This window comes from Drosophila kikkawai, chromosome 2L (genome assembly GCF_030179895.1).
Source record: "Drosophila kikkawai strain 14028-0561.14 chromosome 2L, DkikHiC1v2, whole genome shotgun sequence".
Lineage (NCBI taxonomy): Eukaryota > Metazoa > Arthropoda > Insecta > Diptera > Drosophilidae > Drosophila > Drosophila kikkawai.
Genome location: NC_091728.1, coordinates 13,036,703 through 13,060,228, shown reverse-complemented (window position 1 = coordinate 13,060,228; position 23,526 = coordinate 13,036,703). Strand labels below are relative to the sequence as shown.

The window sequence follows — 23,526 nt, the reverse complement described above, 5'->3', positions numbered from 1 at the left end:
ACTATTGAAAGCATTTGTCGTCGCTATTTTTCGGGGGCGTTCCGGGTGCCAGAAATTTCTGCGGAATAACGCCCACGCAAATTAACGGCTGCTTGAACAAATTGCTTTGACACTTTTTCCAGCGAACACTGAGCTGGAGCTTGGAGGATGTGGATGGGGACTTGGATGGGGATTGAGTTTGGTATTGGGGTTCTCGAGATCGCAGCGGGTGAGCCAGGCTTTAAGCCCGGCTTCGACACTTGAACGCATGCGCGGGCAGCTTGAAAAATTGCGGATATGTCACACGATTTTATGGCTATATACGGGGAGATCCCAAGAAGCTGCAGCAGCAACTGTAGAAACTGCAGCAGTTGCTGGACTGTCTCCGCAGGCGAATGCTAAATCATCATAAAAATGTTGCAAATCGCAACAGGACTTGCCTTGCCATCGGTCCTCCTCCAAGCTTCTTACTCTTGCACCTTGAAACCTACCTTTAGCCTACCTTTACCTCATCTATACCTCACCTTACCTTCACCCTTACCTGTTTTGTGATCTGTTCTGGACAAAACAGTCAAAGGCATTCCTGATTACTTGGTGGGGCAGGCTAGACAGTGGTGCAATTTGCATTCATTTGGAATCATTTGAGTTAAAAAATATATTTTAAAATATTTAAAAATATATATTGCATCTGAAATGTTTATAAAATGGTTATACTATGTTATTTTTTCACGAGCTTTTAATAAATATCTAAACCTAATCTTGATTGATTTCCATTTATTTTAAAGCCGATTACTTAATAAATAGTTATTTAATCCAAACTGCTAGCCATGTAAAATTTTATGACTTGAAATGATTTTAATAAGGCATTCGTTTCATTTGCATATAAAGTGCCTTGCATGTAAAGGAAATTTATATAAGGCAAACTGGTTCATGTCCACAAAAAGCGATTAAGTGTACATATAGTGTGAGTTAACTTGATTAGAAAGAATCAGAGCAAATATATATATGAAAATCAGAGAATTATAAATATTCTTGGAATAAAAAATACAATAAATGATATCTGAGCTTGTGGATATTAATATATAAATTAATGTATAACCCACTTATCAATTCGAAAATAATTCAATAATTTTTTATTATTTGTTTAAGTATATTATTTTGCTGAAAGCTAAACGAATGAATTTATTCTTTGAGATAAGACCTAACTGACTTTATAATTAAGATTTTATTTTTTTAATATACATATTTTTTATTTAAAAGAATGTCCAAAAACTTAACTCCATAATTGAGATTTTACTAATTACATGTTCGGGGTTTATAAATAAATCAATCCTCTAAAATTGAAGCTTGGACTTCTTTTTAAAATATTCAAAAATATAATACGTGTAATTTATAAAGTTTTATATATATTTGTTTTTGATTTTTCCAACCTTTATTTAAAATATACATATTATCTTGTATTATTGCCTTCTCAAACCCCAAACCACTGTCCACGTTTGTGGCCTTCCACTTAGTAGGCATTCCTGCTGCTCACTTACGGCAAATGACAAGACGGTTTCACACCTCGGGGAGTCTTCGCCCAGGGCCCCAAAAAGCCCTCCATATTTTCCCCCGCATCTGGGGGAGCATGTTCATCCAACGATTTTGGTCTAAAAGCTAGCACTCGTCGTCGTGTGCAGGAAAATCGAATGAATCCCAGAAGGGAAGGCGAATGAATGCTCCTTCCTCAATGTAGATTATGCAGTGCAGAGAGTGGCGGTGTGGCTTACTTGATTCGCCTGCGGGCTGGCACTGCATAAAAGTTATGTATTAGCGCTTTTATTGGTGAAATGCACATGTTGCATGCCAACTGCCCATTCGCATTTGCCACATTCCAGTATTGATGTTGGTAATTAAACGCGCTCGATCTCGAGGGGGTTCTTAACGCAAACGCAATGGAAAGGCAACGCATGCCATCTGGGGAAATCTCGGGGGAATATCGGATGGGAATATCGCTTAGAAGCGGAAAATAAAAGCTCGCTCAAGTGGTAATAATAAATAGTTGGAAAGATACTCAATCCCAAACACGTTGATGGGCAAAAAAGAGTTATCAAAGCTGTTGTTGACCGAATACAAATTACACACGGGACGTAATTTAAATTCGCAAATGAAGTTCGGACAAGCGAGGTTGTTTTGGGCACTGCAAAAAATATATATAAGTTTAATATTATTTATTATTAAATTGCTAGAAAGGTATAAAAAAGAAAGAGTTACTACAATAATTATAAGTTACTGGCGTTTCTGATCGGAAAATGCTTAAACTTTAAGGTAAACATTTTGAAAGACTTTGTTAGGGACAAATTTCTTATGTAAAATACTTCAAAAAATCTAAATAAATTATTGACACCTATGAAAAATATTTAATTAAATTTTTTATTAAATTTTGTTCTTTAAAATCTTACATATTTATTTTCTTTCTGTGCCATTCATCTTTCGAACCTTGAAGCTGCAGCTTCTCAGCTCCTCACTTCAATCAGTAATCACAAAAAAATTTTCTGGCTGCCAGCGAGGAGGAGCGAAAACCTGTACCACGTTTGGCGGCAACTTGGCAAAGGCAACTGGGGCCTCCACACCCTTGGTACATCCCCCCTCTCCCCATGATACGATGGCCGGCATCCTTTGAGCCTTTTGCCAAATTACCGCGCATTTAATTTCCACTTTGATGTTGCATGCGGCAGGCAGTTTGCCACAGCCTATGTGTTTGGGCATTTTTTCTTTCAGCAAGCGAACTGAAAAACTCTCAACAACAACCACAAAAAAAATGAAAAATAAAAAGGGAGAAAAAATCCGATTTGCATGTAAATTTTCCAGCTCATCTCTCGATTTCTTGGCCGCTGCTGTTCGCTCATAATTACGGGGCACCAAAAAAACGGAGAGCTTTGATTTTTGGGCCCAGCCAGAGAGTTCAATTGTGTGTGTGGGCCAGAATTTATGGACACTTTTTGATGGCCCACAGACGACGTCACAATGCCAGCGGCTGTATTTTCGTATATTTTGTATATTTTGGAAGATAGCTCTCCTCCACTCCACTCCACTCCACTCCACTCCAATCCACTCCTCGGCGAAGCCGTTGACAACATGTTGTTGGCGCATTTCGAAGCGGTATTATGATAATTTTATGGCAAATCATTTTGTTTACAATTTTACAGCCCCACGACCAGGGCGGCACGCCCAGATTAAGACAGCCTATGTGGGCGGTGCACAAAAGTGCTGCGAATGATTATCGATTTTACATGGCAAATTACAGGTTGCTAAGCCAAGTCAAGCTTTTGCTTTGAGTGTCAATTTAGATAAACATTTTATCTCATCGGTAAGCAAAGTGAATTTAAGCGTTTACTATATAGGTTGTATCTGAATGGGTTTAGTTGGGGATTACATACATGGTTGGTGGTCTATAAAATGTGGATTAAAATGGGGTTTTTTGAGGTGTAAGAGGTGTTTTTGGGTAAACTTATTTGTGGTAATTTGTGAAGTTAAATTGTAGTTAAATTAATAAATAATGGGAAAATAATACTGAATTAATTAGTGGAATATATAGATCTTGTAGACTTATGACTGGTCTTTGACTAAGTACTTCTTGTTCCTTTTGAAATTATTAGAAAATCATCTGAAAGATATACAATTATTTTAAAAAAACCTTTATATTATTATAGCTTAACAACAAATTTTAAGCCTTTGGTAAAAATATTTGAAATATTGTTTTAAGAATTATTATAAAGCCTTTACCTATGTAAAAACATTTTTAAGTTTACAAAATAAACCATTAATTTCTATTTAAATTCATTTTTTATATAAATAATAAATACTTTTTAATTCAATACTAAACCTAAACAAAGTTTATGTTTTATGTTCTTCTTTTTGTCTTCAAAAACTTGTATGTATTTATTATTCCCCCAGTTAATCCCCTTCAAAGCCTCTCCATTTGCCAAAAGTTTTGTGAATATAAAACCCGTCGGTGGATCATCGCCTGGCGATTTCTGGTGGCCTTCTGGTCACCTCCGCCTCCGTAAAAACTCAGCTCGAAACCGGCCTCGAAAGTGGGCAGAGCCACACAGAGATCCACTCAAAGAGGAGCCACTAAGCCAGGCCAACAGTGCAGCTACTCTACCCAGACAAGTACATGCCCCCCGATCTGGTTTTATTTTTTTTTTTTGCTCGCCAAGTCGAGAGGGAGGTCTGCTTGTTGGTCCAACACTTTGGTTTTGGGAACGAGCGCTAAAGAGCTGCTGATGCTGATTTGGAGAAAAAAAAAGTAAACGAAATACGAAAAAACGAACCAGAAGAAGCCACCCGAAGACGAAGACTGCAGCAAACCAGTTCCACGGCGAACGAGTTGTTGGCCAGCGAAGATTACACTTAGTGGTTATTTCTCCTTTTTTGGTTACTGGCTTTTGGCTTTTGGCGAGCCGAACGAATCAGTGCCAATGAGCTTGGCATAGAGATGGAGACGGGGCCCAAGAGCAACGCCCACCAAAAGCTGAGCCGGAAAAATGGCTGCTTATAAATGTTTTCAAGTTCAATGAGGGCCTCAGTGCAATTACCAGCCAACAACTCTGATCGATCTTGCATGAGCAAATTGGTATTATATCAGAGATACCATTTTGGTTACCATTTTGGGGCTAAACAATTATTTTAAATGCAGAAAAGCGAGCATAATTTTTAAAGGTTGAGTTGCTGGGAATGGTTTTTGAAATATTATTGAATAATAAAATACTTTAGTTATATTTTATGAAGCTTTAAAAACATATAAACTACTGTACCTTAGATGATTTTTTAATAAACCTTTATAAGAAAATAATAATAAATATTTATCACAACTTGTAATGTTATTCATAGCTATTCTTTCTGTATGACCTTTCTTCTCTTGAAGATAATGAAACAAGATCTGCCATCAACTTACTTGTTTTTAACTCCAATGAAGCGGAAAACCCTAAAAGAAAATTCTCTCCAACCCAAAGTATACAATTAATTTTACTAAAATTACCTAGCTCCATTTGTGATATCCCTGAAATGGGATTACCCTAGCGAAGACACACCACTGATGGATGTGTGTGCGTGTGGTTTTTCACACTTTTTTACAGTACTTCACGCCTTGCTGCACTTGTCTATAATGTCTAGGAGTGGGCGTGGTTAGTGTCATTTCTCTGGCAATTTGGTTCGCTTCTCCGGGGTCTGGGTTGTGGGATCTGGGATCCGAGCTCAGCGATGCGAGTCCCATCCAATTTCCCGCTGAAACAGAAACTTTCTTTACAATTAAGCACGCTTTCTGCCCAATTTTTTAAACCACGAATCGCCACGGATCTCATGTAAAACGATGCCACATGTGTGCGTATCCGTCTCTCCAAGTATCCTAAAGTATAAGTATCTGTGACTGCTCACGTTAAGCGGAAGATCGGTTTTGGCTCGCTTTTCACTCGGAATCTTTTTGGGTATCTGTCTGTCTTTCTTGGTGTTCTTTTTTTTTTTTTAACAAATATGAAATTATCTGAGCTGGGGGAAAGTATTCGTTGTGGTTTGCATGAAATTATTTTGGATTTTCTTTGGTTGTTACAAATATGAGAGGGGTTTCAATGAGAGAAAATGCATTAAACTGTAATGTATTGTATTGTCTTGCATTTATTAATATTATAAAATTTGTTTAGCTTAAAATCTTTGATATTTTCTTATAAAATGAATTCCTATTTCTTTTTAAAATATTATAAAAGTATATTAAAAGTATCAATATCATAGTTTCACTCCATTTTTAAATCCCCAAAAAATCCTTTAAAAATATAAAACCAATATTTGCTTGGTGTACACTCATCCTTTTCCCTTTACTTGATCATAATCTCGGCTTTTCCCTTTCGTAGAAGAGGTTGCATGCCAAAAAACGTTCCCCCCACTCCATTGTCAATTTGCATACCAATTGCATTCGCCTGGCCACACGTAGTACATATGTACATATATGTCAAAAAATGTGAAAGTTTAATATAGAAAATGCAGAGACCGTAGACCCAAGTGGCGACCAAGCCAAAGCCAAAGCTCCCTGCCAGGCGGAATGCCAATCCATTGACTGACAAGGACAACTCGTGTGCGACAGTTGACAGCTGCTGCCTGGTGGCTGCCACCGTTTGAAGCCCACCTCCTCCTCCTCCTACCTCTCCTCTGGCTACTCTGCTACTCCGACTCCCATCCTGGGTGGTCGCCACCACGGGATGTCCACCGTACAGTAGTCCCAGATGGGTGGCTGCTGATGGGAGCAGAAGTGGTGGCGGGATCAGCTTGAATGGCGCCAAGCGGAGCTGGACAAATGACAGTGGACGACTCTGACTGCAACTGATGAATTTATGCGGAAGCCGCGATGAGAAATGCATTTTTCATAATAAATTGAAGGCGAGTGGGGTATGGTGGCAGACGCAGGGAATATCTGATTTTTCAATTAATATTTATATAAAACAGTGGCTATCAGTAACATGTAAATTTGTGCCTTTATTTAAAACATTTCAATGAAAAGTAGAATACAAAAATATGATTATTATCATTTTAATCAGAGTGATTTCCGACCTTTACATACCTTATCCGGTGTAAATAGAATGTTAAGGAAAGTTTTATGTAAAGTTTTATTTACTTTAACATAATAATTAATATAATATTTAATACACAGAAAAAATTCTGGTGGGTTAAATGAACAATTTCTTTTGGTTGAATAACAGTAAACCTACTGTATATGTATTTTGTTGTTGGATTTGGTGACTGCACGACAGTTTATATGACAGTCAATTACAGTCACCCTTACGTACGAGACTCGGTGTGTTTTTTGTTGTTGGCTTTGCGAACTGTCGTGACTGTCAGCTGCAGTGAAAATACTGTAGGTTTTTCGTAATAACTTTTATGTATTTTTTGTTCTTTTTTGGTCTCGGCTATGTATTTTTGCATTCCCGAGCTAAGTAGCAAATAAATTATAAGCTTTATCGACAATTTTTTTTAATTTTATTAAATTTTTTATTAAAATCCAGAACCTTCTTGCCCACTAAAATACTTTCTGGTATAATTCTGGTATATATTTCTAAACTTCTAGTATTATGCAAGCGTTTCTTGAAAAAACGATTTCGGGCACACTTAAATAGGTTTTACGAAAAAAAAAATCTATTTTTAGCTCAGAGAGAGAGAGAGATAGATATATTTTTGCTTTTCCCTTGGTATTGTATGTATTTGTGTGGCCCAGTTGGTAAGCGGCCGGTCTGTGAATTCTGAGACATGGGTTCGAATCCCGGCCGGGGATCAGGAAATGTAAGTTTACTTGGCTTTTAATAGGATTTATACACTAATTTATATAATTTAATAACCATTTGTAGCTCTATAATTACAGATTTCAATAAAAAATTCTTTCACACAATGGGTGCAGTTTCTACAGTAAAATAGTGTATTTCACTATTTTCGTGGTTTGGCGCTTTTTAACCGCAAAATCGTGGTTCCATTTACTGTAGAGCAGTACATGTTACGTAACGCGTTACGTCGTTATACTGCAGCGTACAGTCCATGGAACCCAAGATTTAGGTTGTTGCCTTTTAACCCACGAAATGGTTGGATTTACCCACGATAATTTTTTCTGTGTAGTATATCATTTTATGTACCTTTTGCAATCTTTTTTTACAGTTTTCAGAACCTTTTTTTCCCTCACCCTATAGTTTCATGTTCTAAAATATATCCCTTCCTTAATATCTTATTGAATATTCACTCAAATATCTTTTCGGGAGGCCTACGTATCTCCAGTAGTGGGCAATAAATTTCCACTAAGTGGAGAGGGGTTTAAAAAACAAACTGTCAGACATTTTTATCAGCAATTAATCGTGTTAATCAAATGCCTTGTCAGCATCATTTACCAAGAAACGGATTTACGTAATGCCCGGCGATCCATTACGGCTAACAAGAGTTGAGTTGAGCCCGGGAGTTGAGTGAAAAGCTCTTTCGAAACGAAATGAAACGCCATAACCGATGGCCAATCAATCAATGACAGAGGCTGAAGTTCAAATTGAAGCCAACTTAGTGTTAGAAAGAAAACTCATTGCACTCGCCCCGCCGTTGTACACCCTCCACGAATGCCATACAAATTGTTGAAATTAAGCGCACGAGTCACCAACATGATCACAATGGCGTGAAAACAAGTCAAAGTTGAGTTCGGTGCTGACTGCGTGACCGAAGATTTGATGTGGGGGCCTGCAGAGAGAGGAAATTTGGGGGTACTTTAAGTTTTTTGGGAATTAAATAATTTTTAATAATAAGATAAAAGAGTCTTTTTTGATAGTGAATTTAATATAATGGCCTTAAATATTTCAAAGACTTTTTAAGACTTGCGAGATAGTCATTCTCTCCGCCCAGCCTCTTCAAGAATTGTATAGACTTTAAACCTTCATTTCCCTTAGTGTAAAGTTCAAATCAAAACTCTTGGCCAACACTGGCTTAGGGCCACAAAAAGGTTTTCCATGCTCGTGCCAATAGAAAGCGGCTGTCCTTATCGCGGGCCCCTCATCTCGAGTTGTCATGTCAACGCTTCTGATTCCGATTTCTGGCTGCATTCCCCACATGTCACAGGGCTGAAAGTTTCGAGACCCAAGACCGCAGATTGATGCCCCCGGCACAGTGGGATATCTCCGAGATACATGGGTCGCATACGCATCTGAAAGATACTTGGGATGCCTGCCTGATGCTAACTGATGGCTGGTGGGCCTGGCAGCTCCTCAGTGTCAGCATCAGTCGACCAATATCATCAACCACGTCGCAGTCGTCAGCGTGATTAATTTGCTGGTCTTGTAACTTGCGACTTGTAACTGCCAACTTGGCTGGATCCCCTCCCCCAAACCCTAAACCCTTTCTTTCTTACCTTCTCGCGGCCGCTGGCTGGCATTTATTAAATGCGGATTTAGTTAATGGGCTATTTTTGGTTGGATGTCGCTGTCGGGGCCATAAATCAGTCGGGCCCGAAGTGCGGGTTTCGGTCAGGGCTTAGTCCGTTAATATGCAATGATTAAAAGTGTCATTTGTTATGGCTTCGAAAATGGATTGAATACAATGCCAAATGAGCTGGATGGCTTTGGTAGCAAAAAGCTAATGTTGGCAGAACCTTGGTCTACTTTTCAGAAAGCTAAGCTCAAAATATTAAAAATCAAACACGAATTTATCAAAACTTATTTATTTATTTGGCCAAGCCTCTCCTTTATGTGGTTCTCTCTAAAAATAATGTATCCAGTTACCAGAAGCTACTGCGCGATTTTTGGTCAATTCTTTCATTGCGCTCTGCAAGCGTTCCATGGGGTCTCCATAAGAACAAGCCCAAATAGCGAATATAATTAGCAATAAGGCGAAGCCGGGTAATACGGAGTTGCATATCTGAAAGAGTATAATCAATGGCTTCCACAAGATGTTCAGTATTTGCTGCTTCCGATTGGCAGAGATTTCCGGCGAAATTTCTGCCAAATCTTCTTGCAAATCTTCTTGCAAATCTTCCAAATCTTCCAAATCTTCCTCCAAATCTTCTTCCAAATCTTCTTCCAAATCTTCTTCCAAATCTTTTTCCAAATCTTCTTCCAAATCTTCTTCCAAATCTACTTCTAATTCTACTTCCAAATATTCTTGCAACTTTTCCATAATGACTTTTAGGTTTTCATAAACATATATCCATTGAGTAGTCCTCGCCTGCTGTTCAATATTAGTCTCAGTTGTGGCCATATCTTCTCTTATGGGTGTCATTTCCAAATTAGCTTCAGTTGCCTGGTCTAGCCATGCTGGCCCTGTAAACTGCGAAATTTCGATGGATTCTGATGGTTGTACTAATTCCATTATACAAAATTTGATTATATAAAAGTCACTAGAGTTTAGAAAATGTCAAATATTTCCAAAATTTATGTAGTAAATTTTACGTTGCCCTTTCGACTGAGTAAATAGAAATAATAATGCTGACCAAAATGTATACGAGTCTATAGTACAAGGAAATGAAGTATAAAGCCTAGACTTACTTAGGGAATATCTGAATAAAAAACAGGCCTACTGTTTAGCAAGATTTTTATAAATTTCTGATCTACTGAGTTTCTTATTTTATAATAATAAATATTATTATAATTTACTTAAAATCTAAATGGACCTTATAAGTAAACCACTCAAAAAGCAATAGCAATCATTCCTTAAAAAAAATTTAAAAATAATATCTATATCCCAAGTGATCATGGGAATCATTTTCATGAAGTTCCTTATAATTTTATTGTCTCCATAATTAATATTCCGCAAATGACGCAGCGAAAAACGGAAACAATTTGTCGAAAGGCTCTTGCAGCGTTGGCAAACAAAGCGTTGCAAATTTCATTTTTTAAGCGTCAGATCTGCCAAAATAATATTTAAAATTAATGCGGGGACAGTTGCTGCTGCACCCACATGCTGTCGATCTCTTCACACCTGTCCGAGAGAGGGAGAGAGAGCGAGAGAGTGGTATTGTCAACATGTGGTCAGAAATTCTCAACTGGGATTCCCCGCTGGGCGCCGTTTTTGTATCGAAATCTTTTTGGCAGGCACTGTGTGCGTTGTGTGCAAAACAAAACGACGCCGCTTTGTCTCCTGTTGTTGTCCAAAGTGACAGGACACAAGGCAAAACACAAACATACGAAGGACAAAGAGGCTGGAGGACAACGGGAAACAATCCGAAAATCGAGAACGCAAAAAACCAGAATGCAGAATGGAGAATCGAAAGGCAAAGTGGCAATTTTTATGCCCCGAAATGTGTCCATAAATATAGCTAGCCATAAGTATGGCTTGTTTATTGTGCCCGCTGGTGTTTCAAGCAGACAGACGAGGTCAAAATAGTAGTGCTGCAGATTGGGAAATAATTTTTGGGCAAATTTAAGTTTAAGAAAGAAAGTTTAAGAAATAACTAAGTCAAAAAAGCGTTAAATTTAATTCAAAAAATTTTTTTATGCAAATTTTTTCAAGGATAACTAATCTGTAAACTGAATTTAAATTTGTAAGAAATCAAAAGTATTGTCAATTTTTAAAATTTTATATTTTATGTACTTTAAATATCAGAAAAGTTAATTTATTTTAAATTAAAATTTTTAAATACAAATCATTGCCATATTATTTAACTTAAACTTCCTTGTTTTCTAAATCTCACTCTTCCTATAATCTCAACCGCTGCTGTGACCCCTTACACATGGCACATCCTTAAAGGATATTTACTTGTGGCTCTTGTTGCTTATTAATGACTTCGCTTAGGGTCTCATTGTCTGGAGATTCGCCGCAAACTCAGCCTCTCTGCCTCAGCGGATGTAGTGTGTGTGTGTGCTCCTTACCGCCCCCCTGTTGACCGTTTTGAGTCCTGTTCGAATCCCGTTTGAATTTAGCCGCTAAATTATCGGAAATAACGGTTCGTTCGGGCCGTCCACTAACGGTACCCAATGGCTACTGTGCGCGCGCCGCTTTTAACTCTGAATCTTTATTATCCTTTGCGGTTAGGGAAAGGATTCCCAGTGTCCCACAGGTGAAATCCATGTGAATGAAAGCAAATAGCAAAGTTACCGAAGGGAGTTGTGGGAATAAGGAAGGTAGGCAGGTTCTTTTAGGAACAAAGAAAAAATCTGGTTAAATTAATGATTGGTTTCTCGTAAGGGTTTTTATATAAAGGAAAATATTTGAATATTTTTAAGTTGTTTGTTTGTTTTTCTAATCACAAAAGCTTTTAAATTTATATAAAAATGGCTTATAATATTTCCCCAACCCTTACTGGTGCAAGACATCTCTCTCAATACCTTTGGATACTTTTTAGCTCAATATCAACATTTCAATCTTTATAAAGTTGATTAACAGCAACCCTTTTCGGAGTTTCCCCTTTAAAAAAACCTTTCATTTTATTCATAAATATCACATGCAGCTAATTCAAGTAATCTGCATTTATTAAGAAACACTTCATCACCCTTTCGACTGAATTATGTTCGTTATTTCGGTTATTTTACCTTTCCAATTGTGTAATACATGACGGGAAGCTAAAGGGTAATATATATACACTTTTTGGTTACTCAGTTGCCCCTTTTATATCGCGGCTGAGACCTTATCATTCACAATTTATCGGGCCGCGGAGACGTTTGGTGTCAAATTTGGGTGTTGACCATATGGCCGTGTACATGGCAATCAACGCCAAATTATTTCTTTTGTGTGCCACCGCAGAACGCCCCACATTTTGGAGTGGAGTGAAGTGGAGTGGAGTGGAGTGGTGCATCCTTCCTTCCTTTTCCGCTGGACAACGCCGTTGCGGCCGCCTTTGAGGCAGCTGCTCTGGCCCCGGCAATTATTTCAGGTAGCCATGAGGAATGCGGTGTGTGGTTCTATCTATGCTATAATTTTCGGCTTGCAAGGAAATCGAACGGTAAGGCTGCACGGATAAAAAATATGGAGAGGTTTAAAATAAATATTGAATAAATAAATACCCAAAGAAGTAGAAGAAGAAATCCTTATAAATGTATGCCTAAATCTATAGATCCTTTCTCTATTATTTTAACATTTATCAGGCATTTAAACTAACAAAAAATCCTTATAAACTCCTAACTAAAACCCGTATTACTTTTCTCCCAGTGCCTGGTCAGGTCGCATATCGAAGGCGACACCTTGCGCCATCATCGCTCGGGTAGATTACCACTGTAAATATTATTAAGCGCGATTACAATCGCCGCGGCAGACGAAACCGTTCATTAAAATTATTATGCGCACATACAATATAAATATAACCAAAAAATAAATACGCTCATATCAGATTCCGTGTGTTTTTTTTTTGGGCCAAGTTATTCAACCAAGCTGCGCATGCGCAATGGAATGGGCTCCGCGATCCCCGGAGATCGCTTGATGGAATGAATGGCTCCCGGGGCTGACAATGGACGATGGGACATTTTACGCGTAATTGACAAGCTTTCTGGGGCCTTGCTTTTATGCGGCATTTAAACCGACTAATTGCAGGCCGAAAAAAAAACACATTTCCCTCCATGTGAAAAGTTTGTCGTCCCATGTTTAATTATTTCCACATTTATGTAAATAGTTTTCCCTCCCGAAAAAAGGTAGAAAAAAGGTAACTCGGAGCACTGTTATGCGTACAATTAGATGGCCGAAATTGTTGCGTGTGTTTAGGTGCGCGTGAAAAAAACACAAAATTACCTTTTAGGAGCCTTTATTCAGGGGCCCAATGGATTCGTAAATTATTCAACAAACTGTCACGCAATATTCCCAACTTTTTGTTGGAAATCAAAGCAAGAGCGTTTAGCCCAGGTGGACCACACATTTGGCCAATTGAAAAGAATGGCAGATAAATCCACAGACACACACGAACCCCCTTACCCCTTAACCCCCAAAACCCTATTAAATGTCCAACAATTTTTGACAATTAGCGGCGCTTTTCATGTTCATTTCGATTTACGTATCGAGGCCTCCGTCATATTGACAATTTGAGCGCAAATTTGTTTCAACATTCAGCGGCTCGTCGGCGGTTCAGCGATTGAAAGCTGAAAGCCGATTTCGGATTTCTGATTACCGAAAATGCCTCCACGCAAATGTATTTCCATTGTTAACGAATCGAACACTTTTGACATTTAAATGACATTTGAATTGGCTTAGAAAGCAATTGGCCAGGCCGACGCGTCGCTCAAATGGGCTTTCGAAGGCAAAAGGCCCAAAAAGTGTGAGCATGTTGAAAGCCAAAACGGTGAGGTACATTTCGGTGATTTGGTAAGATGAAAAAGGTCTAAAAGAAGGTCACAGATGATAGATTTTATAACAGTTTTTTCAGGAAATATTTGTACAGTTTTACTGGAATTCTAGTGTTCTTAGAAGCATAAGAAAATGTAAGGCTTTAATGACATATTTCCACCATTATTTAATTTGGAAATTACACATCGATCTCTGTACCGTCTATATAATTACCATAAAAATCGCCAACCATTGACGCATTCAAAAGTGACTCAAAAACCTCCAAAAGAAATGCTTTCCCCTTTGCAGAAAATAAAAAAGAAAATAAGAAGCCAGAGAGGAATTCATCGTAAAATCTTAAGCCATAAAAATTGTACGCAAATTGTTCCGAAAAAAAAAATACAACAAAGAAGCAAAAAGCCGAATCGCAGATGGCATAATGAATATTATCAATTTCTTTTGAAATTTACTGCCAAAATGCTTAAGCATGGCGTCGATTTGCTTAAAGAAATTCCATTGGCTGGCCTCTCGGAAACTGAAAAACCAGAAATAAAGGAGATCAAAGCGAATGGCGGGCGGGCGGCTGGTGGGTAATTTTCAATTTTCCACAATTACAACGAACAACATCGGAGGGAGGCTGCGTGTTTTGCCACAAAGTGCAGATAAAATTAATTAAAATTTAATTCAATTCAATTCACTTGCGCCAGCGCAAACACAAAGAGATTTATCGCTGATAAACGCGCCTAGAATGGCCAACTTTTGGCCGGGCCACAGGAGTGGGGGAGTGGGAGTGGGCCAGGAGGTGGCGCACAAGATCAATGGATCGGATCGCTGGCAGGCCCAGAGTGGGTTCGGGTCCATTCGCCCGGCGCAATGGATCACGCCGTTGATTAATTCCCTGTTGTTGGCTAGGCCGGCCATTAAAAGGCCATAAAATTATTAATTAAGCAAGTGCACAAGGAAAAGCCACTTGCCAGATTTATGGCCCAACAGCAGCAGCAATGGAAAATAGGGGGGCATGGAATCGGAGTTCAATTCAATTCAAGGAAAATATACGAAATATGAAAAGCATTTTTCCCCTGTGTGTGCAGTCGCATTTCCCGAGTGCCGCCTCAAGCATTATGGATTTTTAACGAGTTTTCAATTTATTTGCGCGCCAGTCGCGGAAAAATCTTTCGAGTGCTTTTCATACAGACACTCGAGCATCATCAAGTGGCTTTTCCCTATATCGGGCATGTGCGTTGTATATATGTATATATCTCCTGGCATGTTGTTTATTTCATTTCAGCAACTGAATCAGCAACTAGTCAGGGAAATGGTAGCTGGAAAACCTCGAGCATTTAAAGGTAAATACAACCAATTTTCAATGTTAATTAGCCAAAGATACAAAAGCCGGCCCGTTCAAATTTATATGGCATAACCCCGTGGGCCACAATCGTGCCAGCAAATAAAAGCCGCCAAGACCAAGAAAGCGGCAAATGCAATTCAAGTCAAGGAAAAATCCAAAGTCTCTGGGCGTAAAAACAGCAACAATAGTCAATAAAACATGCGGCAAATCATGTTTATCGCATTGATTTATGCATTTTTAATGTGTTCGGTGTTGCTTATCGGCAATGCGCCTAAATCAACGGGGTTCCAAAAAAAAAAAAAAGGAAAAACCAAACCGAAACCCCCGAACACACTTTCACTGCTATGCCAAAGTCGGGCCTTCCTCCGCCAAGGCATTGGAGCCATCCCAAAACTGCAATGTATATGTGTATATAGACAGTACTAGGCTCGGGAGAGACGGCTTGGCTCTGCTCCTCGCTTTGAGCCACGTTAATTTTTAAATCTCACCGCCTGATTAGTTCGCTTCGCGCCAAAGAGCCAACGCCATCTTGATTAGACCGCCGGTTTTGAAGTCGGGATGCAGCTGAAGTTGCCAACGAACTATGGCAAAACTGAGAGAAAAATGCCATTGGAAAGGGTTAAATTCCTAAAAAAGGTTTATATATTTAAATTATAACAAATAACATTTATTTAAAAAGAAACTAAGGACAGCAAAAATGTGTGTATATAAAAACGTTATTTTTTATGTTGGAAAACCGAAGTTTCAAATGAGCTTAATTAAGCAAAAAAAGCATTAATTTCAATTTGGAAAGCGGTGTTATGTTAGTTTTTATTAGTTTAACAAATCTGCATACTGAATTTAATATTTTAAAAAATTAAAATTTTTGTCAATTTTCGAGAATTTTAACGATGTAACCCCTTATCAAATTTTCAGATTTTGAAGAAAATTTTTAAAAATTGTATTTCTTTCCGAAATGGCTAGGAAGACTCCCCTGTTGATGCTGATCAAGAATATATATGGTTTATCGGGTTGGAAATGACTACTTCACTTCATTGACATCGTATGACTGAAATAATAATATAATTTTTAGTCCTACGTTTATATTCTTATTTAAAAGTTGACCCATTTTTATATTCTGATATTATAAAAATAATTATTTCCAGATTTTATTGCCAGTGTTATAATTTTTTGTCTTAGCCCAGCACAGCATCAAAGGAGGCCGCCTTTTGCCGCTGCCTTTTGTCTTATTAATAATTCACATTAACGCTTTGCGAGTGCGGCCAGGTTGCCGCCCGTTTTTGGGTTGCCAAACTCCCCGAACTTGGTTGGGACAGGACAGAGAAGAGGACCCAACCGTGGGCCAGTGTGGCCAGCCCCCTTTAGAGAAGTGAACTTATCGGGGATGCTGCATCTCAAGTCGCGGTTGGGGCCTTTTCGAGTCGCTTGACATAAATGCCGAAAGCGCACGAAATGCGAGCCGGTCTCAAATAAATGGTCAATAAATAAGGTGTGAAATAGCCAAGTGGGCTGACCCAGGACCGGGGACCAGCTGAATCCGAAACCGTATCAGTTTTGCAGGGCAGACAGTCAAAGCTGCAATGAAGTGCTTTAGATATTTAACTTTCCATCCTAATGTTATTTATTTTAATTGGCTAAAGTCCCTTAGGGTGATGTGGAAATTACCAAAAAGTCAGCAATTTCTATATTCCCCTCTTTGGTTATGTCTAAAATCTACTGAAGAACCCAATCCAGGGAGTTTTTGAAATATAAACCAAATAATTCCAAATTTAAATAACACAAAATAACATATATACATATGTATTTGCAATAATTACCTATCTTTTTGAAGGATGTGTACAGACTATGATCCGGAGTCTTGCGCCCGATGTTATTCATTTTGGTGTCTGGGATTTGGAGCTATTTTGTTAGCGATCAATGTGGCACTTATTATACTTATTAGCCGCGGTTCACAGCCAATTCTTTTCGGGGAACCTGCCATTTTGATAGTTCAATTCGCTTTCGGCATATTGACTGCCTTAGCCAGTATCATCGCTGGAATTCTATTGCTTCTAGGAATGAGCCGGGTAAGCTATCAGAGACAGATATTTTTAATATATTAACATTTTTTATTAGGACAACCGCAAGTTGTTTAGAGTTGGAAAGATCATGAGCTATATAGCGCCTATAGTGTATTTCTATTTAATTTTTCCTATAGGTAAGTAGCCACAAAAGATGATAAAAACAAGGTGTTATTTTAATAAATTACAATAAATTTTCTCTCTTCTATATACATATAGTGGTTCTTGTTATAGGCGTGTTGAATCTTAGTGAGTACAGGGATGAGCGTTGGCCTTAAATTATTGATTCCCAATACAAATAAAGGAAGATAATCATAATGTTTTTACCTGTAAAATTTCTGTGTTGTAATCCCTCGAAAATTTCAAAATATGTGAGTATATTAAGCTTTTGTAAATTGTTTTTAATATGTTTCTTTTTTTATTTCCAACAGAATGGTAACTTTTTCAGATCTTCAAAGTTTCAGTGACTAATATCTGTAGGTACAACTAAAGTAAATCCAAAGTCGGTTAATTGTACAAATGGGTATTAGACCGATACTAAGCTTATAACTAAAGAACAACTTTTATAAAATATATACATACATGTCATATACATGCCTTTATTTTTAATTTCTAAACTGAAATGTCGATCGTTTTCCATAAATCACACACGTCTGCACCCCTTTTCTGGGTGATATTTCCTGCTGGTGATATTTCCATTTCATTTTTCGATTCCGGCGAACGTCTGTCACATTTGCACGCCGTTTGGTTTGTTTGCCTGGCTTCATAATTGCCGCAGCTAGCAGGGATTACCAGTGTCAGGCCCCCTAATTTGCATATCCAAACAAGGACAACAATGGCGGAGGGAAGCCAAATGCCTGGCTAAATTATGACAGTCGCGCATGTGTCAAAAAGTAAACAACTCGTCATTTGCATAGGCAAATTAAAAAGTGGTGGTTCTTTATTGGCCTCAGTCGAAAGGTAAACAATTTCCCTAGGCATTAGCTGGAAAGGGAATCCTTGAGCCCCTCAAGAGATTGGATTGGATTGCCATTTCCTTGCCGGAACGTGCCCCAGCCTGTTCGAGAGAGAAGCGAGCTGTCCGCCCGGGTTTATGGCCGCCAAAGGTGGATACGCTTTCAGAGATCCTGACACGCTTAATTGCCCCAGCCGTGAGTGTAATCAAGGCGAGAGCCATCCGGCCACGTGTGTCCTTTTGATTAACAAAGGGTTCGCCAGCCTGCATTTTCCACCAGATTCGCTCGTAAATCTAGCCCAGAAATTAATACGGACGAGGGAGCAGTCCAGTGAGCTCCATTCATTGCGGTCATGTAGCGTCTTAGCCGCATATCCCTTAAATGATGTACAAAAGGAAGGACCTTATGGTAAAGGGTCGAATATTTGATGATGTGTAAGTATAACTGCTAAGTAAATTTATAAGGATATGCATTTTATATCGAATGCATCTTTTTATTTAATTTCTTATTAAAAATGTGCTTTTAAAAATATAAAGAAATTGTAATAACTAAATTCTAAAGCAAATAATACGGTTTAGAGCTCAATAAATGTCATAAAATTCATATTCTAAGCTTAAAATTTTTTTAATATACTTTGGGCTTATTAAAATATTTTAAAATATATTAATATATTTTCAGAAATTTTAAATACACTAAAAATGACCCTATTCCTAACCACCTCAAATCCCATCATACCATATGTTCACCCTCCGTCCGAGTGGAATATAAAAAGTAGCTCTGGATGAAGAAATACGAGAAAAAAAAAAGAAAATGCCTGGAAAATCGTAGAAAAAAAGGCCAAACGATGGCCATAAATGGATCAACTCGCCAGTGAGCGCACCTGAGGCCACGCAGGATGGCAGGATAACGGAGCAGCACCCCATCCTGCCCAAGAGCAATAATAGCCGGCGAGAGTGCCGCCGTTTTATGGCCCAAACATGCGTCCACATTGCTGTCAGGAGGAGGGTTTCCGCATTCGCATCCACAACCTCAACCCTCGCCAAAGTCCTTCGCTTCGGTTTCAGCTGCAACAAATCAGTGCAAGGATTTTTTTACGATTAACTGCGTAATTGAGTCGTTTGGCTAAAGACGCCGCAGCAGGAGCAGCCACAGGACAAATTCCGGCCAGGGTAAATTTAATTAAACTGTAATAAAGCAAATCCCACTTCTACTTCCTCCGGCAGCCCCCCGCCCCTCGTTATGTAATGAGGGCTAAATCAGGCTTAAGCAGCCGCCCACTAAGTAAGCAGAAAAAATTGACATAAAACTTGTCTTTCATGAAGTGGGGCTTGAGGTGAGCTCCCCGGGTTTTGGGTTGTGGCAAATAAAGCCATAGGCCAGCCACCCCCCCCCCCCCCGCCTCGATATGGGCAAATTGAGGCAGATTTATCAAAGACAACAACAGTGGGTGCCATAAAAAAGTTTATGTCTGGCGAGGAAGGTGAGTACGAAGCGGAAAGAAATTGCGGATAAGCACCAAAAGATGTGCCAGGCTAAGAACAAAAAAAAAGGGAGAAAAAAAGCGGGAAGGGGAGAAGAAAATGCAAAGCATTCGTCGAACTTCGGGTGGGCGGAAAATGGCAGGAATATGACAGGCGACAAGGGGGGCAGGTGGGAGAACTGTGCCGTGGAACCGCAAAATGGCTGCTAAACTGACAAGCGAACTTTATTATTTGTATTTTTTTTTCGCTTTTCCTCTTCTTTTTATTTATACACCGGCCAAAAAAATTACTTAATTTATTATAAAAAATAATTAAAAGGGTTTTAGAAAGCTTTTTTCTTACAAATTCGAGCCAAGCTTTTAAGATTTTACGTGTTTTCCAACTGACTAACCCCCTTAAAATATATATTTATTACTAATATAATAACCAAATTTAAATAAATTACTTTGCATTTAATTTTTAATAAATTTTAAATATTCAATCATTTAAATATACAGATAATTTAATCGTTGACAAATATCACTGAAAAATTAAGATGAACTTATAAAATTTTTCTGGGTGCACAAAATAAGTTGTTCTCCTTTTTTTTCTGTAAAGTTTCCGGAGTTTCCACCTCACTCCACTCACGGCCAGGGATTTGTTTCAATATGAATGTGGAACGTGGCGCTGGAAGGACGCAGCTGCTCCGGCTAAATTGCTTTGCATGCAGCGCTTAAGTGGCAAGTGGGTGGATTTCATGTGGGCGGGGCTTTCAACCTAAGGTCTTTCCAGTTCAATTTGCTGCGAAAGAAATCGCAATGTGTTTATGCGTAAAGATGTGTGTGAAAGAGCATGAGATACATAATCTGAGATACTAGACAACATGGATAAAGATACAAGATGGTCAAAGAAGGGATATCCGAGAATTAAGATTAAAAAACTGAATTAAAAACTTTATAATTAAGAATGTTCGTTCAAAGTGACCCTAATCTTAATACCGTTTCCAAGATGCATGCAGTTGTATTATTTTCTAAAATAAAATTACAATTAATTTTTACTTCCCTTATAAATAAATACAAATACTTTGAATACCTTTTGCTATTGTAATTTATTCCCCAAGAACTGGTGTAATAACTGCCTTAAAAGTGACCTAACTTCTCACAGCCCCCACTCTCTTTGCATACGCTTTATGACACTCGGCAATTAATGCAGATTTGCCTTGCCATTTGAATCTTAATTGCTGGGCCTTTCGACACGGCTGACATGTGGCAACTTCCTTGAATTATGCAGTATACTAGGCTATAGTGTCTACCGTACAGTTATCTCTCACTTGGCCATAATTTTGTACGCTAAGTTGGCAACACTTTGCAGTTGGCAATGCGTGTGTGCCATTGCCTTTGTATGTTTATTTTTTAATTGCCGCAGCTTTTCAATGGAAATTCAACTAATTACAGACACGCAGCAGGCTGGCAAAATTGTTGATAATTAACAGGTTTTCTCTCTCCGACATCAGCAGAGGAAGTTTTCTTCTGCGAGTGTTGAAAAATGCATTTCACATTCGCAATTGCAACTGCAGTTCACAATTGCATTCACACACGACTGACGCCGCTCTGGAAATGGATACCCATGGGTAATTGTCGGCGCATAATGAAGAGTCAAAGTGCTGAAATTAAGAGTAGAGGCGTATACAGGGTTTTTGCATCGAAATTATGTCATTATTTCGGTCAGAATTAGTTTGAAGAAATATTTTTTTGAGACTTTGTTTGGAAGGAGGTCCCAGAAAGGGTCCCAAAATTATAATATAATAAAATAAAAGCCCCAAGAATTTACTAAAATTATTAAACATTCAAATTCAAGGAACTTTTAGCGAAATTATTCAAATTTACCATCCGACATCGAGCTAAACTAAGCACAAATGATTAAGCAGCTATATCAAACCCCATAAATAATCTCCGATTCCCTTGGACTCTACATATTTCCTCTGGCACATTTACACACCTATCAAAAACAGCTTTGTCTCCGCCGAGACTCTCTCGGAGATCCGTGACCGAAATAAGCTGTCAAAATAGGAGAAATCCCCAGCAGATGTATGGCAACTTGCATGCTGGTCAGTGAACACCACAAACCGCACATAAATTAAATACTCTTGGGGCAAAAAAACAACCGAAGAAAAACTCCAGACTGAGAAACGTTTAGTGGCGCAAATTAATTGAGCAACATTAATTTCGAACCGACCGAAAATAACTCACACGAACGCCAACGAAGTCGAATTAATAACCGAAAATTGTTGAGTCCCAATGGCGGTGTTTCACAGCTTAGAATTTTTTTTTAGGAAAATGTGGCCACATGCAAGTCCCCATGAAAAAGTCCAAGCACCGGAGAAGGATGGAGAGGCAGGAGGAGCAGGAGGTGCTGGAGGAGAACCAACCACATTTTTTGACGCCTGCTGCCCGGTGCAAGCGAAGCGACGCCAAAAACTTCATTTACAACTTAATTTGGCGCCATCAACGGGCTGCTGCTGCCTCTTGTCCCGCCGCCCAGCTCCGCCGCCGACTGCCATAATTATGGCAAATTAAATGCAAAATGTGTTTAATCTTAAAACTCCCCGCAAAACGAACCACGAACGTTGAACGTCGAACGCTGCACAGGTTCTGTTTTTTTTTTTATTTTTGCACTTTGATTGCGCTGTAAATTTGTCTGCAGCTCACCGCTAGGCAATTTTCGTAGGCCAAACAGGATACTAGTAGTGTATATTAGCTTGTGCATTAAATTTGTTAAATATTACATAAGAATATAAGGTCTTAAACTCAAAAAAATAACTTTTAAAAAAGCAAGGATAATCTATAAAAATATTAAAGTATTCAACATGCCAAAAGTAACCTCGATAATAATATTTTATAAATTATATTGAAAGTATTTCCATCTTTAAAATATTCCAGAAAAGTTAATACAATTTTAAACATAATTTTTAAGCTGTATTTAAATAAAGTATATGTTTTAATTTTCTATTTTTATTATTTCTAATAAACCTGCATTTTTTTTACAATTTTCTCCAGAGTATCTGCAACTCCCTAGGTGTAAAAGCTTAAAATTTTCCTATATATTCCGGTTGGAGTTGCCAAGAATCCCATGGACGTCGTCGTGCTTATAGTTGTTGTCGTCGGTAATTATAGCGGTCGGCACACTAATCAGCGTAATGTGCGAGCCATAACTATAGGCAAAAGTCAACGCATGAACAGGCAGAGGCAGAAGGCGGACCTGGAAAAGCACTCGACTTTGATTGCACGCGAATGGTGGCCAGGGCGACCAAGGAGACTGACTTATTGAAAGGCGGCGAGGATACACCGACACCGAAACCAAAACAATAAAATACCCAACTAATTAAGGCTGAGATGAGGCCACAGCTGCCATGACAGGAGGATCGGATCTATATAGAGTCTGCTCCCATTCTCGGTGTATAATTTATGGGCAACTTCACAGGCCAAGCGAGAACATAAACAGTCATTTTTCCCAAACCCAGGATCCTGGCGATCGCTACGAGATCTGTCACTCCCCTTTCAGGAAAAGGATCGTCGTTGCCGAGGTTGGGCAACAATTGACTTTGAAACACAATTGCAGGCAGGGTGTGTACTGTGTACTGTGTGTGTGTTTTGGGCCATTTTATGGCATTTGCTCATTAGTGCAAATAGAAGAGGGCATTCATTGGGGAGGCCCGAATTCACGGGAAACTTGTTTGCGGCTTTTTGTTCTGTATTTACACAGCTTGCCAAAAAGGCAACGATGAAGGCCAAAAGGTGTTAAACTGGCAAAAACTCACTCCGATCGGTGGGCAGTTTTTCCGAGATGAAAAGCTGAAAATCTCCCTGTTGTTGTGATCTCTTGTGTGGTTTTTCGGGTCCCGGCCACTCGAGAGTAAACAAAGTGTCCCAGGGTGATGAACAGCGTGCCACATTCATTTATCACAGTTGGACAATGGACAGTTCTCTTTATAT

General features: G+C 38.7%; 1 protein-coding gene and 1 long non-coding RNA gene across 6 annotated transcripts in view; one reads left to right on the top strand and one right to left on the bottom strand.

Moving 5' to 3' along the window:
- Positions 1–23,526, bottom strand: part of Hel25E (ATP-dependent RNA helicase 25E) — a 219,398-nt gene that overhangs the window by 14,223 nt on the left and 181,649 nt on the right. The gene's annotated exons all lie outside the window — the stretch shown is intronic.
- On the top strand, positions 14,163–19,312 carry LOC108081377 (uncharacterized). 5 transcript variants are annotated; one of them, XR_011444321.1, is made up of 7 exons: positions 14,163–14,296; positions 16,890–17,124; positions 17,174–17,255; positions 17,338–17,489; positions 17,550–18,269; positions 18,337–18,508; positions 18,753–18,917. It is a non-coding gene; the product is annotated as an uncharacterized lncRNA (long non-coding RNA). The 5 variants fall into 5 exon arrangements; XR_011444322.1 differs by lacking the exon at positions 14,163–14,296 and adding an exon at positions 15,678–15,694; XR_011444319.1 differs by lacking the exon at positions 14,163–14,296 and adding an exon at positions 19,298–19,312 and having other exon boundaries at positions 16,773–17,124; positions 18,753–19,243.